We start from the raw sequence: 16023 nt of genomic DNA, 5'->3' as shown, positions 1-16023 counted from the left end.
TAGCAGTCCTCAGTTTGATCTCTGTGGTTAAGAGTCTCTTATGATTTCCTTCTCTCTCTTTTTTTCCCCTCCCCCTGTGTTAATCTGTTTTATTTCTTAAATTCATATGGTATTTGTCTTCCTCTGACTGATTTACTTCACTTAGCATAATACACTCCAGCTCCATCCATGCCATTGCAAATGGCAAGATTCCATTCTTTTTGATGGCTGAGTAATATTCCGTTGTATGTATATGTGTATACACACACACACACACACACACACACAATGTCTTCTTTATCCTTTCATCATTTGGGTTCTTTCCATGATTAGGCTATTGTTGATAATGCTGCTATAAACATCAGGGTGAATATACCCCTTGGAATCAGTATTTTGTATCCTTTGGGTAAATAATAGTTCAATTTCTGGCTCATAGGGTAGTTCTATTTTTAACTTTTGAATAAACTCTATACTCTTTTCTAGAGTGGCTGTACCAGTTTGCATTCCCAATACGCAATATGGGAGAGTTCCCATTTCTCCACATCCTTGCCAACATGTGTTGTTTCTTTTGCTGTTAATTTTAGTCATTCTAACAAGTGTGAGATAATATTTCATCATGGTTTTGATTTGTATTTCCTTGATGATGAGTGATGTTGAGCATCTTTTCACATTGTCTGTTGGTCATATGGATGTCTTCTTTGGAAAAATGTATTTGTCATAGACTTTGCATCTAGAGTTCTTTCTTGTCCAACAAGAAAGCAGGATGCAGAATTAAAATTCGAGAGATGACTAATGTCCAGGAAAAGACAAGAACCCTGATTAAAGGTCTTTGCTCCGTTTTTATTAGGATTAGAAGGCTTATAAACATGGTGATGGACATGCGCAAAGAGACAATGAAACTGTGAACATTTACTCATGGGAGTGAGGGAAAAAAGGTTTTAGAGATATGTGGGGTAAGGGGTTTGGGTTAAAACAAAGCAAAATCCTGTTGAGGGTGGGGGTTGGGGGGAAGTTGTTTACAGCAGACATGAGGCACCACCTCTGTTTACCTAAACTTTCTAGGGGACTAGAAAGACAGTACATGCTATCTCAAGGTCAATAAGGCACCTTTCTTTTGCTAATCAGCTCTGCTCTGGGCAATTGCCCTTCTACCCCAATGGTCTCTAGCCCTATTTAACCTGTTTACCTAATTTTGTCCTTCCTTCCTGTGAAAGCAGCTTTCTTTTATAGTACTAAGTTGGGGGGCATTTCTACCCTGAATACCTAATCTTGTTTATCTCATATACCTTTGTTCTATATTGGGGCCTTTGCCCTGCCCTCTCTATACCTATTCACTAATCTTGTTTACCCAAACTTGGGTGTGAACATCCTATGGCTTTCTAATTCTTTATGTCTTGTTAACCCATCAGTGCAAGCCTGGGGAAATCCTAAGCTTATTCCCCACATCTATTCATGTCTTTTGCCCATTTTTTTTTTTACCGGATTATTTGTTTTTTGGGTGTTGAGTTTGATAAGTTCTTTATAGATTTCAGATACTAACACTTTATCAGATATGTCATTTGCAGATATCTTCTCCCATTCCTTACACTGCCTTTTAGGTTTGTTAATTGTTTCCTTCACTGTGCAGAAGCTTTTTATCTTGGTGAAGTACCAATACTTTATTTTGCTTCTGTTTGCCTTTCCTCTGGAGACATGTTCATAAAGAGGTTGCTCTGGCCAAGGTCAAAGAGATTGCTGCCTTTGTTGTCCTCTATGATTTTGATGGTTTCCTTTCTCAAAAAGGAGATGGGTGGGGGATGGGCTAAATGGTGTTGGGTATCAAGGAGGGCACTTGTGTTGAGTACCAGGTGTTATATGTAAGTGATAAATCAATAAATTCTACTCCTGATACTAATATTATACTATATGTTAACTAATTAGAATTTAAACGAAATTTTGAAAAATAAAATAAAATAAAATGACAGAATTGTGTCACATTGCACCAATCACTTGGGACTGAAAACAAGCCTGAGCTCACTTGAGTATATCAAATTATTTATTTTAATGTGTTCCATCAAATAACAAGGTCATACAATATATATTTAGGGCCAGAGTAGGCAATCTTTAAGATGTATGTCCATGCTCTCTTAATAATCCTAGTACTACTTGCAAGCTCTATAATCTTGGACAAATAATTTAACACTAGTCTTTGGAACCAGTTCAACTTTCTCTTTGTTACCCTCTTTCCCTTCTATAAAAGGCAGAAATGTCTTTTATTCCCTATATCCTTTGTATCTTTTAATTCCTATGTGCTGATGAACTAGAGTTTTGAGACCTAAGTCATTCTCAAATTTCCAGTCAGTCAGATGTAGCTCAAAGTACAGCGGAAAGTCTTTGAGTCATAAGCCCTGAGTTTTAGTCCAAACTGTTATTTATCAGCTGTTTAAATTACTTAAACACATTTTGCTACAGCTTTTCATCAGTGATGTGTAGGATGTGAGTGGCAATTGAAAATAATTTTAGGGGTTTTAATACTTGAGCTAGTGAGAGGAAATGTCTGTGGGTAGTGGTGGCCTTGAGAAAGAAGGGAGATGACAGAAAAGATCAGTGTTGCTTTCTTCTGAAAACAGTCAAATTTATTTGAGCCCCATATGTCAAACAATGAACACATTGGGCACTTAGAAAAATGTGTAGTACTGTACACTTTTGATACTGTATCATTGAATCTATATAATTTAACACAAATAAAATTTTTTTAATAAAATTGTATTATTAGATTGCTTCACTCTTATCATGCCATTAAATGTAATGTCTTATTCACTCAGGTAGCTTATGAGTTATTTGAGGGTCAAAATACTAATCGTATTGTATTATACGTTGAATTTTTCATGTTACCCATAACCAGCAAATCTTTATCTGAAATGACTTTCCTTTTCTAATACCATTTAATTCCTCTTTAAATACTATTAAGTTTTGGTTCTTTTATGGGAATATTTGCATTAGTAGTCACTAATGGCACCCTTGGAGTAAATTTTTTACATTTCTTGATTTGAAGTCTTTTCATCCTCAGCAGAGAACAAAATACTATGCAAAAATGGTAACACTCTTAGTCTTTAAGCTTTTTGATCAGAAGTATGAGGTTTAGAGTCATGTTGTCCATGCCTTATCCCTTACTAACTTTGGGACCTGAGGAAATTAATTTCTCTGACCTTCAATTTATCATCTATAAAATCAGGATTATAATATCCCCCTTTTAATAACTTTTATTAGATTTAAATACTAAAGTGTCTGCATAGCATTTAGTCAGTAACTCAGAACATGGCAAGCCTTTTATTGTTACTATATAATAAGAACCTATATTTTTAAATTATTTCTTAAAATTTTTGTCATTTCCCTTTTTAAGCTTTGTGTTCTTTCTTAAACCCAATTTATTCTACCATAGATCCTGTCAAAATAAGGGTGACTTCAGTGTCTCCATAAATACTTCAATCTTACAGGTCCTTGACTTGTTCTACTTCATTGAGCTATATGTTTGTACCCCAACCCCACAGTCATTCCTTAATATATATATATTTTGCATATTTGGAGAAATTTGAGTGATTGAATTAGGCAGATGCTTGGTAAATCTTGATTTATTGTACACTGATATCAACGGGTTTTCCCTGCCTGTTACTTTATCTTATTCCTCATGCTGTCTTTCTTGCTCACTTTATGTTAATGCAGAATGGTTATCTAGCTTTCATTAGTTAATACAGTATAAAGTTTGGGCCCTTCAATCACTGTCAGTTCACATTCTTTTGGTTGCTAGTGATGGGAACCCATCTCAAACCAGCTTGAATAAAAACTCAAGTAGGGGCGCCTGGGTGGCTCAGTCGGTTAAGCGGCCGACTTCAGCTCAGGTCACGATCTCGAGGTCCGTGAGTTCGAGCCCCGCGTCGGGCTCTGGGCTGACAGCTCAGAGCCTGGAGCCTGCTTCTGATTCTGTGTCTCCCTCTCTCTCTGACCCTCCCCTGCTCATGCTCTGTCTCTCTCTGTCTCAAAAATAAATAAATGTTTAAAAAAAAAATTAAAAAAAAAAAAAAAAAAAAAACTCAAGTAGCTGGTTTTACCTAAAAGATGGGAAATCATTCATTAATGTGATTGAGAATCTCACATGCCAGTTCTGGATTTAAGGAAGTTGAATCTGAAAGGTTCAAGCAGTGCTATCATGCTTTTTTCTCTCTTCAACTCTGCATCTCTGTCTCTCTTTATCTTTCAATCTATCTCAATTTTTTGGCTCTCTGACCCAATTCGGTTTTATTTTCAGATATGTGCTAGTAAGAAGTTCTGGCCCTACCATTGCTTACCAAATCTTTCACCAAGTTCCCATTGTCCTTCTTCAGGTGGTCTTATATATCATTTCCCTCCTTGTGACAAGCCTTTGCATATGTCCTTACCCAACTTAAAATCACCTGCCTTTGAAAGGTGGCATATTGTGTCAACTAGCCCAGTAGAACTTATTCACCAAATAAATTTTTTTTGTCTATTATTATTTATGTAAAATGAAAAAATACAGTACAGAAGCTTCAGGTTGGTGAACCAGAATGCATCCTCATCCCAGGCCTCAAACTCCAAAGGCATATCTTGCATTTGGTATCTCTTCATCTGGTAGTTCATTCATATTCTTTAATACCCCTTTTAATGAACTAGCAATCTAGTAAGCAATATATATATATATATATATATATAATATTAGAATTTGAGTTTCCTTTTGGAGAGATCTTTTTGAATTAACAGCTTTAAAGGCTCTAATTAATTCATTCTATTTCCCTTTAGATATCAGCACAAACATCATTTCCTCAGGGAAATTTTTCCCTGATCATTCACTCTAGGTCAGGTTCTTTGGTCATTCTCTACCTCACAGAACCTACACCCTTGTTTCTTTTCTTCTTAGGACATTATCTCAGTTTATAATTCTTCATTTATTAGTAAAATCCTTGATTAGTGTGTTTTTCCCTCATTCTAAGCTCTGAAAGACTAGAGAGCCGATATCTGTTTGCTCATTGCTTTTTCTCCAACCTATCATAGTATCTGGCTACAATAATGATTTTTGAGTGTATGAATATAAAGAACTATTATGTGAGAGAACTGGGATTTAAAATTAGATCTGACTCTAAAGCTATTCTGCAGTGGCAGTGTATGTTTAGCATATTATAATAACAAATTACCATAATCAATGTGTAATATTGTTTCTGGACATACTCAAAATCAATGTATGAAATTTTAGCCTTTTTAGTTTAATCACATTGTTTTATAATTTGTAATATTAATGAGATAGGAATTTGGTGAGTGAGATGGTGGGTGCATGTGCAGAATTTTGAAGGATGAGACCCTTAAGGATAGGGGCAGTGGATATCTGCCTGTTGGGGCTGCGTTTGAGAGGCCAGAGGTCAGAGAAAGGCCCCTGGCTCTGATTTGAGGGACTCAGGCACCAGGTGGGGACTGAGGGGAAGAGTAAGAACTTATCTTACTCTTCAGGCCCAGACTCAAAGTAGAATGGGTAAAGTGAGGGAATGACAATTATTCCTATGTTCTACAGGAAGAGTATAAGCACATCAGGGGAAACATATAGGCAGATTTTTACGTTGTTTGCACTCGTATCCAAAAACATCTCAGGAGGAAGCAGAAGTGATTCTGTATTAAAAAGTGAGTTGATTTCTGACAGAATTTAAAATCTATTCTCATTCTCTCTGCATGTCTCTCTTTCCCTCTTTCCTATTCCTATCCCTCTCTTCCTCCTCCCTCTTATACTTCATGTCTTTATGGTGACTATTAATACTTTAGTATGAAAATAATATACACAGCAAGAATCCCCACTATACCCTTCCCTAATGGCATGTGGAAATGCATAACCATAGTCTTCCAGTGAAATTGAGGTCATAGCCATATTATCTGCAGTTTTTTTTTCTGTTCACTATGTAGATTATTATGATAGTTTTATGTAACAGAAAATCCAGAAAAGTTTTTCTGTAATAATTTCAATGCTTTGTTTTTGGTCTATTATTTTAAGATAATAGTATATATTTCATTCCAAGATTCTAATTCTTAAACATTAAAAATTTTTAAAGTGTTTTTATTTTATTTTTGAGAGAGAGAGAAAGACAGAGCACGGGCAGGGGAGGGACAGAGACGGAGGGAGACACAGAATCCAAAGCAGGCTCCAGGCTCTGAACTGTCAGCACAGAGTCTGACGTGGGGCTTGAACTCACAAACCGTGAGATCATGACCTGAGCCGAAGTTGGATGCCTAACTGATTGAGCCATCCAGGATCCCCTAATGCTTAAACATTTTAAATATTATTTATTTCCTTTGGTTTTTAATATATATTTTTCTTTTATTCTGTAGAAAAGTATCAAAATTATCATCTTGCAATTTATAACTTTGCTTTCTACATACTTAAAAATAGTTAATATGATTGAAGTTGACACTGTATTTGTATTCTAGATGTGATATCTTCAGAATATCTTTGGAATATGACCCCAAATTCATTTCATAGGTTAGATTTATTTCTTCATCTCTATTAGCAGTCACATTTTTCTTAGAATGAAAGATATTTGGTTGTCAGGTGGACAATTACTTTGCTTAGGAATGACTTTCTGAGCAGCCTGATTCTGGCTAGGTAGCAAGATTTGTTACTGCCACCATATAAGGCAGTTTTTCCTCATAAGTCTCATTACAAGCTGATCTCTTTCATAGTTACTATATAATGCACACCCAGACCTAAAAATGGAGTGGTCAGCTTCTGCATACCCCTGGGTTTAAATCATATCTCTTATTACCTTGTTTTTTACTGCCCGATTAGAATGGATGAAATTTTGTAACCCAAGTACAAGTTGCTTCATTAGATTGCATTCAACTAATCAGTTACGGTTTCATTCTATTCTGAAACATATTCTTCCTGTATATTAGAGACACACTTCTTTTAGAGGTCTAAATTGTACTTTGTCTGTCTCTGATGGTTTTGACTGATTCTGTGTTGTAAACTTTCAGGCTCATTTTAAAGACTATGAAAACATCTAGAAGTAATTCTAATTTAGTGGAAAAAGTCATTTCAATGTTTTATTTTTTGAAATCTAGATTTCAGACCTACCTATTTAGCAAATGCTAGATAATAAAATTTGTCCAAAATTTGAATTTTTACCCATTTTTCTTATCTTAGTAACTAAAGAGAGCCTTGATGTTCTCTTATGATTTATTAAATTTATTAAAGAATGTGATAAAACTTATTATTATAATCCAAAGATTACCCGAGGAAATGAAAAATTTAAATGTACTTTTTTGCATAAGGCATTTAAAAATATTATATTATTTTTCATAATAGTATTGTTATTAAGATTTTTCACATCTTTTGCTGGTCATATATTTGGAAGAGTTTGAATTCTGTAATTATGTACTTTTTAAATCATGTTCTTCTTGCATTTCAAGTGTTCCCCAAAGTCTTTACCTCTTCTACTCCATTTGTGATCTATAGCCTGGAAAACCTCAAATAATCAATGGTATACACTTTAATCCCAAACTTTGCTAAGGGAGAATTACTGAGTATGTGTGACTGGGGAAATCACTGTGACTGAGAATATCAATGGCCAGGAAGTCGATTTGGTAAATGGAAGGAGAATATGCATTTGCATGGGTCAGGGAGGGAATGGGGATTCTCATATTGAAGTCAGAAATGGGTTGAAGTCAAATGATTATTATAGAAGTGTAACACGTTTTATTCATGCACCACAATGTGTGAAAGAACATTTGGGTACGTACCAGAAAAGACAAAACAAAACATCTTAATATAAATGGATAAATATTGTTTCCATAAAATCATGAAAAAATTTTAAAAATCTTCCCCTCAAAATAAGTCATACTGATTAAACCTTAAATGGGCAACAGGAAGTCCTTCTTTTCTCTCTGTCCCAAGCTGCAACAGACATACATCCACCCTCGCCAAGATCCTTGTTGGAAGAGCCATGGTAGATCATCTTATGTGTGAGCTTAAGTCTTTTAGATTCCTCAGAATTGAAATATCTATACTCATATGCATACGCTTACAAAATTTCATCTTACTAACATCGTACAAGTAATTTTCAGCAAATTTTTCCGTGCGTTGTTTTATAATCAAAGTCTGTCTTTTGACGTTTTAGCAAACACCCCCATATAAAAACAGAAAACTACTTGGTGCTCTAGAAAGTAAGGGAGAAATTTTGTGAAAAAAGAAAGGTGGCTATTTGTGCAGAGGAACAAGTTTAAAGAAAATAATCAAAATGATGAAGCAGGAAAGAATAAGCTAAAAAGATTCTATGGCTCAGAAAAAGAGGGAGGTGAATTTCCGGAAGTAAGAGACTGAGCAAATCCAAGTGTTTATGATACTACTTATCCATAATTTTAGTAATCTCAGTAACCTCTATTGTGGACTTTTTCCCCACCTTTTTTTTTTATAACCATACTTAAAAAAATAGTTTTTATTTAAATTCCAGTTAGTTAACATACAGTGTAATATTAGTTTCAGGTATACAATGTAGTGATTGAAAAATTCCATACATCACCCGGTCTCATCACAACAAGTGCACTCCTTAATCCCCTTCACCCATTTAACCCATTCCTGCATCCCTCTATTCCCCTTCCCTCTGGTAACCATTAGTTTGTCCTCTTAGTTAAGAGTCTGTTTCTTGGTTTGCCCCCTCTCTTTTTTTTTCCCATTGCTCATTTGTTTTGTATCCTAAGTTCCACATGAGTGGAATTATGTGGTATTTGTTTTTCTCTGACTGACTTATTTCACTTAGCATAATACTTTCTAGCTCCATCCAGTCATTGCATATGGCAAGATTTCATTATTTTTCTGGCTGAAAAAATATATATACACACCACCTCTTCTTTATCCATTCATCCGTCAATAGACACTTTGGCTGTTTTCACAATTTGGGTACTGTAGATAATGCTGCTATAAATACCAAGGTGCATGTATCCCTTTGAAATTGTATTTTTATATTCTTTGGGTAAATAGCTAGTAGTGCAACTGCTGAATCATAGGGTATTCTACTTTTAACTTTTTTGAGGAACTTCCATACTGTTTTCCAGAATGACTGCACCAATTTGCATTCCCACCAACAGTGCAAGAAAGTTCCCCTTTCTCCACACTCTCTTTAGTATCTGTTATTTTGTGTGTGTGTGTGTGTGTGTGTGTGTGTGTGTGTGTGTGTGTGTTGTTGATTTTAGCTATTCTGAAAAGTGTGAAGTGATACCTTATTGTAGTTTTGATTTGTATTTCCCTGATGAGGAGTGATGTTGAGCACCTTTTCACGTGTCTGTTGCCATCTGTGTGCCTTCTTTGGAAAAATGTCTATCCATGTTTTCTACCCATTTCTTAACTGGATTATTCATTTTTGGGGGGTCTTGCATTTGATAAGTTCTTTATAGAGTTTGGATACTAACCGTTTCCAGTATGTCATTTTCAAATATCATCTCTCATTCCATATGCTGCCTTTTAGTTTCGTTGATTGTTTCTTTCACAGTGCAGAAGCTTTTTATTTTGATGAAGTTCCAATTGTCAATTTTTGCTTTTGTTTCCCTTACCTCAGGAGACATATCTAGAAAGAAGTTGCTACAGCCAATGTCAGAGAAGTTACTGCCTGTGTTCTCTAGGATTTTTATGTTTCCAGGCCTCACATTTAGGTCTTTCATGTATTTTGAATTTATTTTTTGTATGGTGTAAGACAGTGGTCTAGTCTCATTCTTTTATCGTCCAGTTTTCCCAACACCATTTGTTGAAGAGACTTATTATTTTTCCATCAGATATTTTTTTTTCCTTCCTTGTCAAAGATTACTTTACCATAAAATGTGGATCCATTACTGGTTTTCTATTCTATTCTATTGGTGTATGTTAATTTTTGTGCCAGTACCACACTGTTTTTATCACTACAACTTTATAATATAACTTAAATTCCAGAACTATGATACCTCCAGCTTTGTTTTTCTTTTTCAAAGTTGCTTTGGCTATTTGGGGTATTTTTTGGTTGTGTAAAAATTTTAGAATTTCTCTAGCTCTGTGAAAAATGCTTTTTGTGTTTTGATAGGGGTTGCATTAAATGGGTACATTGCTTTTAGTAGTACAGGCATTTTAACAATATTTGTTGTTCCAATTCATGAGTATGGAATGTCCTTCCATTTCGTTGTGTCATCTTCATTTTCTTTCATCAATTGTTTTATAGTTTTCAGAGTATAGGTCTTTCAGTTCTTTGGTTAGTTTTATTCCTAGGTATCTTATTGTTTTTGGTGCATTTGTAAATGGGATGGATTCCATGATTTCTCTTTCTGCTGCTTCATTATGGTTATATAGAAATGCAACAGATTTCTGTATATTGATTTTGTATCCTGAGACTTTATTGAATTCATTTATCAATTCTATCAGTTTTTGCTGGAGTCTTTCACGTTTTCTATACAGTGTTATGTCATCTGCAAATAGCGAAAGTTTTACTTATTCCTTTTTGATTTGGATCCCTTTTACTTCTTTTTGTTGTCTGATTGCTGTGGCTAGGACTTCCAGCAAAGAATTAAATCAGTAATCAAAAAGTTCCCAACAAACAAAACATCCAGATGGCTTCAGACGTCAATTCTATCAAACATTTAAAGAAGAGGCAATACCTATTCTTTTCAAACCATTCTAAAAACAGACAAGGAAGGAAAACTTCCAAATTCATTCTATGAGGCAAGCATTGACCAGATACCAAAACCAGATAAAGACTCCACTAAAACAGAGAACCATAGGCCAGTGTGAATGAACATGGATGAACATTGGTGCAAAAATTCTCAATAAAATACTAGCAAACTGAATCCAACAATGCATTAAGAAAGTCATTCACCTTGATCATGTGGGATTTATCCTTGGGTTGGCTCAATATTCACAAATCAATCAATATGATATACAACATTGATAAAAGAAAGTATAAGAACCATATGACATTTCAACAGATGCAGAAAAAAACAAACAAACATTTGACTGGTACAACATCCATTCATGATAAAAAACCATCAACAAAGTAGGTTTAGTGGGAACATAGCACAACCTTAATAAAGACCATATATGAAAAACCCACAGCTAATATCATCCTGAATGGAGAAAAACTGGGAGCTTTTCCTGTGTGGTCATAAGCAAGACAGGGAGTCCACTCTCACCACTGTTATTTAAGGTAGTACTGTAAGCATACTTTTCAAATTGAGGTATAATATCCATTCAGAACAATAGACACAAAGTTATAGCTAATTCCTCATGGCCCCTCCTAATTTCCATCTTTTTCCTTCTCCCTAACACTCCCTAACACTAACACTAACTTCCTATCCCTATCCTGACATCAAACACTGCGTCATGTTTTCCTATGTTTGAAATGTGTAGAAATATATATAGCATGTATGCCTTTGTATCTGGCTTCTCATACTCAAAAATATGTTTGTGAGATTCTTCCATGTTGCATGTAACTATAGTATGTGTACTTTGACTGCAGTTTAGTATTTTATTATACGAATGTGTTGGGATTTATTTTTCTATTCCTCTCTTGATAGGCATCTTATTATTTTCTCTTTGGGGCTATTAAACATAATGTTGCTAAGAGCATTTTTAAATATGTCATTTGATTCTATGTGTATTGTAAAGTCTTTGTGTATTTTAAAGTTTTTCTTCATAAAAGTAGTTGCTATGTTAATTTGTGCATAGATATAAATAACTATTATATCTTTGCTGTGAATTGTGGCTTTTAGTATTAAAAAGTTCCTTTCTTTGTTCCATTTAATGTTTTTCACTGAAATTTTACTTTGATCATGATCATTTTTCCTGCTTTCTTATTTTTTAATTTGCCTATTTTACTTTTGTTCATCTCTTTTAGTTTTATTAAATCACTTTATGTTAGATGTGGTAATTGCATATTATGTTAATGTTGCATCTAGCCTTGTGATCCAAGTCAAAAAAATATTTTAAGGTAAGAGTTAAGCCCACTTATATTTATTGAAATGGGTGTTATGTTTTGTCTCAACTCTGTCACGATATGCTATCTTGCTATTCTTTCTTCTTTACAAGGTGTGTATTTTTCTCTTTCAAAGAATATTTTTTTTGAAGTTTGTAATTTTGTTCTGTGGTTACCTTTGAACTTAAAACTTTAAATGAACTTATTCCCATTTTCACATTTAAGTTCTTATCTTTTTCTTTTATTCTTTAACTATATCCGTTAACTTTCTCTACTTACTATTCCCACTGTTCCCAAATTGAGAGCCAACTATGATCTGGGTCACCACAGTAAACTCACAGAGACTCTGTCCTATATTTTAAATTTTCAGGGAAACACAGTGGCATTTCCTGGGTGCTGCACAAACTGCTGACATGAGATAGTTTATCCTTAGATGGTGCTACCATCACTTCAATGATATCGTATCTTTGTGAAGATAGATTCAAAAAGGGCAAATATTGTATGAAAATCATTGTGGAACTGGAACTGAGTGTGGTTGAATCCAGCCTGATCCAAGGTTGAGAAGTGGTGTTCTGCTCAACGGGCCCACAATACAATTATTAAGTAATAGTTATTTTTTAAGAATGAAAAAAAATATTTTTTAGCCTCTCTGTATTTTTCTCAAATGTACTATTATTTTTTTCAAACATAAATACTTATTGAGTTGTTTAAAACTAACTTTTCAGTAAACATACTATAATGTGTGTGTTTTTTTTTGTTTTTTGTTTTTTTTTGGCCTAGAGATGCCTGAAAAATTTCCTGAGGCACTGAAGCAGCCACAAACTGAGAAACTTTGGGACTTCTATCCCATTCAGCAATCAGTGTGCTTTTCCATTATCTTCTTTCTGTCCCTTTTCTTCATTTTTTGGTTGCTTCATTTCTACTTTGTCATTATATATTCCATTTATATATCAGTCATTCACTCTTGTCCCACTTTTTAGTCTTATATATATTAAAATATCACCCTCCCTTGTTTTGCTGGAGCATTTCCATACACATCTTGGTTGAACGAAGCTCTAATAAATTCCTGAAAATGGCATATGGGTACAGAATTCCCTAAATTCTGTGTTTAAAACTGTATTTATACAGCCTTAATATTTGAAGAACAGTTTAATTGCATTTTAAATTATTTGTTCCTACTTATTTTTAATTGGTTGATTACAATTTTCATTGGTCTCCTTTCAATATGTAGGTTTCAGCCTTTTTAAAGTTTATGGAAATTTGTTTTGAATTTTAGTTTTAACTAGTATTTGTTCCATTCTTTTATTTTACTTCTCTAGAGACTGTAGTTATGCAAGTGTTATTCCTTCTTTGCCTGTCTTCCATTTTCCCTACATTCTTTGAAATGTTGAACTACTTTCTTTCTCTCATTTTCATCTCTTGGGTGGTTTCTCTACCTTTCTTCACTGTTACTTTTTTAAAAAAATGTTTATTTATTTTTGAGAGAGAGACAGAGTGAGAGTGGGGAAGGGATAGAGAGAGAGGGAGACACAGAATCCAAAGCAGGCTCCAGGCTCTGAGCTGTCAGCACAGAGCCTGACACAGGGCTTGAACCCACAAACCATGAGATCATGACCTGAGCTGAAGTTGGATGCTTAATGGACTGAGCCACCCAGGCACCCCTTCGGTGTTTCTTATTAAATGTTATCTTGAATCTGTTTTCTCTTAAGTGTCTTGTAATTTATTTCTTATTTCTGAGATAATTTTGTCTGTTTCTTCTATTATTTTCTTGAGTTTACTCAACTCTGTGTTTATTTTTTCATTTTTTTAAATCCATTTTCTTTTAACTTTTAAATTTACAATTTAAAGATGCTTTTCCTCCAGAGCCCTGGGAGCAGGCAGCTCAGTCTGAGGATCTCCTGGGTTGCCTGGGGAGAAGGAGTTCTCCTGCTTGGAGTGTTTGGTAGAGGTGATATTGCCTCTCTGCAGGCAAAAGAACCATCTAGCACCATAGAGCTGCCCCATTCAGCAGTATAGGAACAAAGACACTAGTTGAGGGCAGCAAACCCTGGTGTCAGTGGTGTATTGTGATTTACCATAAACTTTGAGCCACTGCCATTGGGCAGTTAAACAACTGTTTCCTGGGACAAACCAGCATTGGCCACAGTGCAGCAAGACCTTCCCCCAGAGGATCAGCACAGGTCTGAGCATGGTGGCCTCTAAAGTGTGGGTTTTGAAATACAACCATGCCTGAGATAAAACCCAGGAGGGTGGCACCACCTGGCAGATAGATAACTTGGACACAAGGTGATGGTGGGGAACAGATGGAAGCTGGGGACACAGGAGGGGTAATTGACTGTGCATCTATGAGGGTATGAACTTCCTGCTCCAGAGACTAGAGAGCAGGGTGAAACCATTTTTACCCCTAGCCCACCAGCACTGATTGACTTCAGTAAGGTAAACAACACCACCAGGTGCAGAATGGAGCTGTTACACCAACCCCTGCCCCCCCCCTACCGCCCCGTGCCCTCCAAGCACATTTCCATTCATTAGGACCAATTGGCCTGAGAATCAGAGCTTCAGGCTCTTTCTCCAGAAGACCAGCACAAACCCCTCCCATGCGCTGTCTACTAATCATAGAGTACTGCAAAGCTTCAGCTCTAGGGGAAATATGATCCAGCTTCCTGTGGGTTTTTGTTTGTTTTCTTTCTGTTTTTGTTTTTGTTTTTGTTTTATTTTTTCTTGCATATATAAAGAACAATTTTTTTATTTCATTTTTTAAATTTTTATTTTTTTTTACATTTTCTTTTTTACTTTTTTCTATCAAGCTTTCCTTAAGCAGACCAAAACACACCTAGGATCTAGCCTCCTTTCTTATTTTTATTTTATTATTATTATTTTCCCTCCAAGATTACAAGACAGAGGAATTTACCCCAAAAGAAAGAACAGGATGAAATGATGGCTAGGGGTTTAATCAATACAGACATAGGTAAGATATATGAACTAGGGTTTAAAACAATTATAAGGATACTAGCTGGGCTTGCAGAAAGCATAAAAGATACTAGAGAATCATTTACTGCAAAGATAAAAGAACTAAAATCTAGTCAAGCTGAAATTAAAAATGCTATAACTGAGATGCAAACCCAAATGGATGCCATGACAGCAAGTATGGATGAAGCAGAGGAATAAATTAGTGATATAGAAGATAACATTATAGAAAATAATGAAGCTGAAAAGAAGAGGGAAACAAAAAGGGACAGAGAACTCAGTGACTTATTAAAATGGAATAACATTTATATTATAGGAATTCCATAAGACAGAGAGAAAAAGTGGCAGAAGGTTTTTTTGAGCAAATTATAGCTGAAAACTTCCCTAATCTGGAAAAGGACACAGACATCAAAATCCAAGAAGCACAGAGAACTCCCATTAAATTCAACAAAAGCTGGCTTTTGCCAAGGCATACCATAGTCAAATTCACAAAATACACAGACAAAGAAAGAATTATGAAAGCAGCAAGGGGAAAAAATCCTTAACTTACATGGGAAGACAGATCAGGTTGATAGCAGATCTGTCCACAGAAACTTGGCAGGCCAGAAGGGAATAGCAACATATATTCAATGAGCTAAATGGAAAAAAAATATGCAGCTAATAATTCTTTATCCAGGAACACTGTCATTCAGAATAGAAGGAGAGATGCAGAGTTTCCCAGACAAACAAAAACCGAAGGAGTTTGTGACCACTAAACCAGCCTTGTAAGAAATTTTAAGGGGGGACTCTTAACATCACCAGAAACACCAACTTTACAAGTAACAAAATTGCATTAAACTCATGTTTCAATACTCACCCTAAATGCAAATAGACAAATGCTCCAATCAAAAGACACAGGGTATCAGAACGAATAAAAAAAACAAGGCCCATCTATATACTGCCAAAGGAGACTCATTTTAGACCTAAAGACATTGGCAGATTGAAAGTGATGGGATGGAGCATCTATCATGCCAGTAGACACCAAAAGAAAGCCAGAGTAGCTACACTTACATTATACAAACTGGATTTTAAACCAAAAACTAAAACAAGAGGTGAAGAAGGGCATTTTGTCATAATT

The 16023-nt window shown here is 35.1% G+C and overlaps 1 protein-coding gene across 2 annotated transcripts in view; it reads left to right on the top strand.

Annotated features, from left to right (window-relative positions):
* The window catches only part of SPAG16 (sperm associated antigen 16), a 1004778-nt gene that overhangs the window by 118752 nt on the left and 870003 nt on the right, over positions 1–16023 (top strand). The gene's annotated exons all lie outside the window — the stretch shown is intronic.

The sequence above is a fragment of the Prionailurus viverrinus genome, chromosome C1, assembly GCF_022837055.1.
Source record: "Prionailurus viverrinus isolate Anna chromosome C1, UM_Priviv_1.0, whole genome shotgun sequence".
NCBI classification, from domain to species: Eukaryota; Metazoa; Chordata; class Mammalia; order Carnivora; family Felidae; genus Prionailurus; species Prionailurus viverrinus.
Note: the sequence above shows the minus strand (reverse complement) of the source record. Positions and strands in the feature narration are given on the sequence as shown.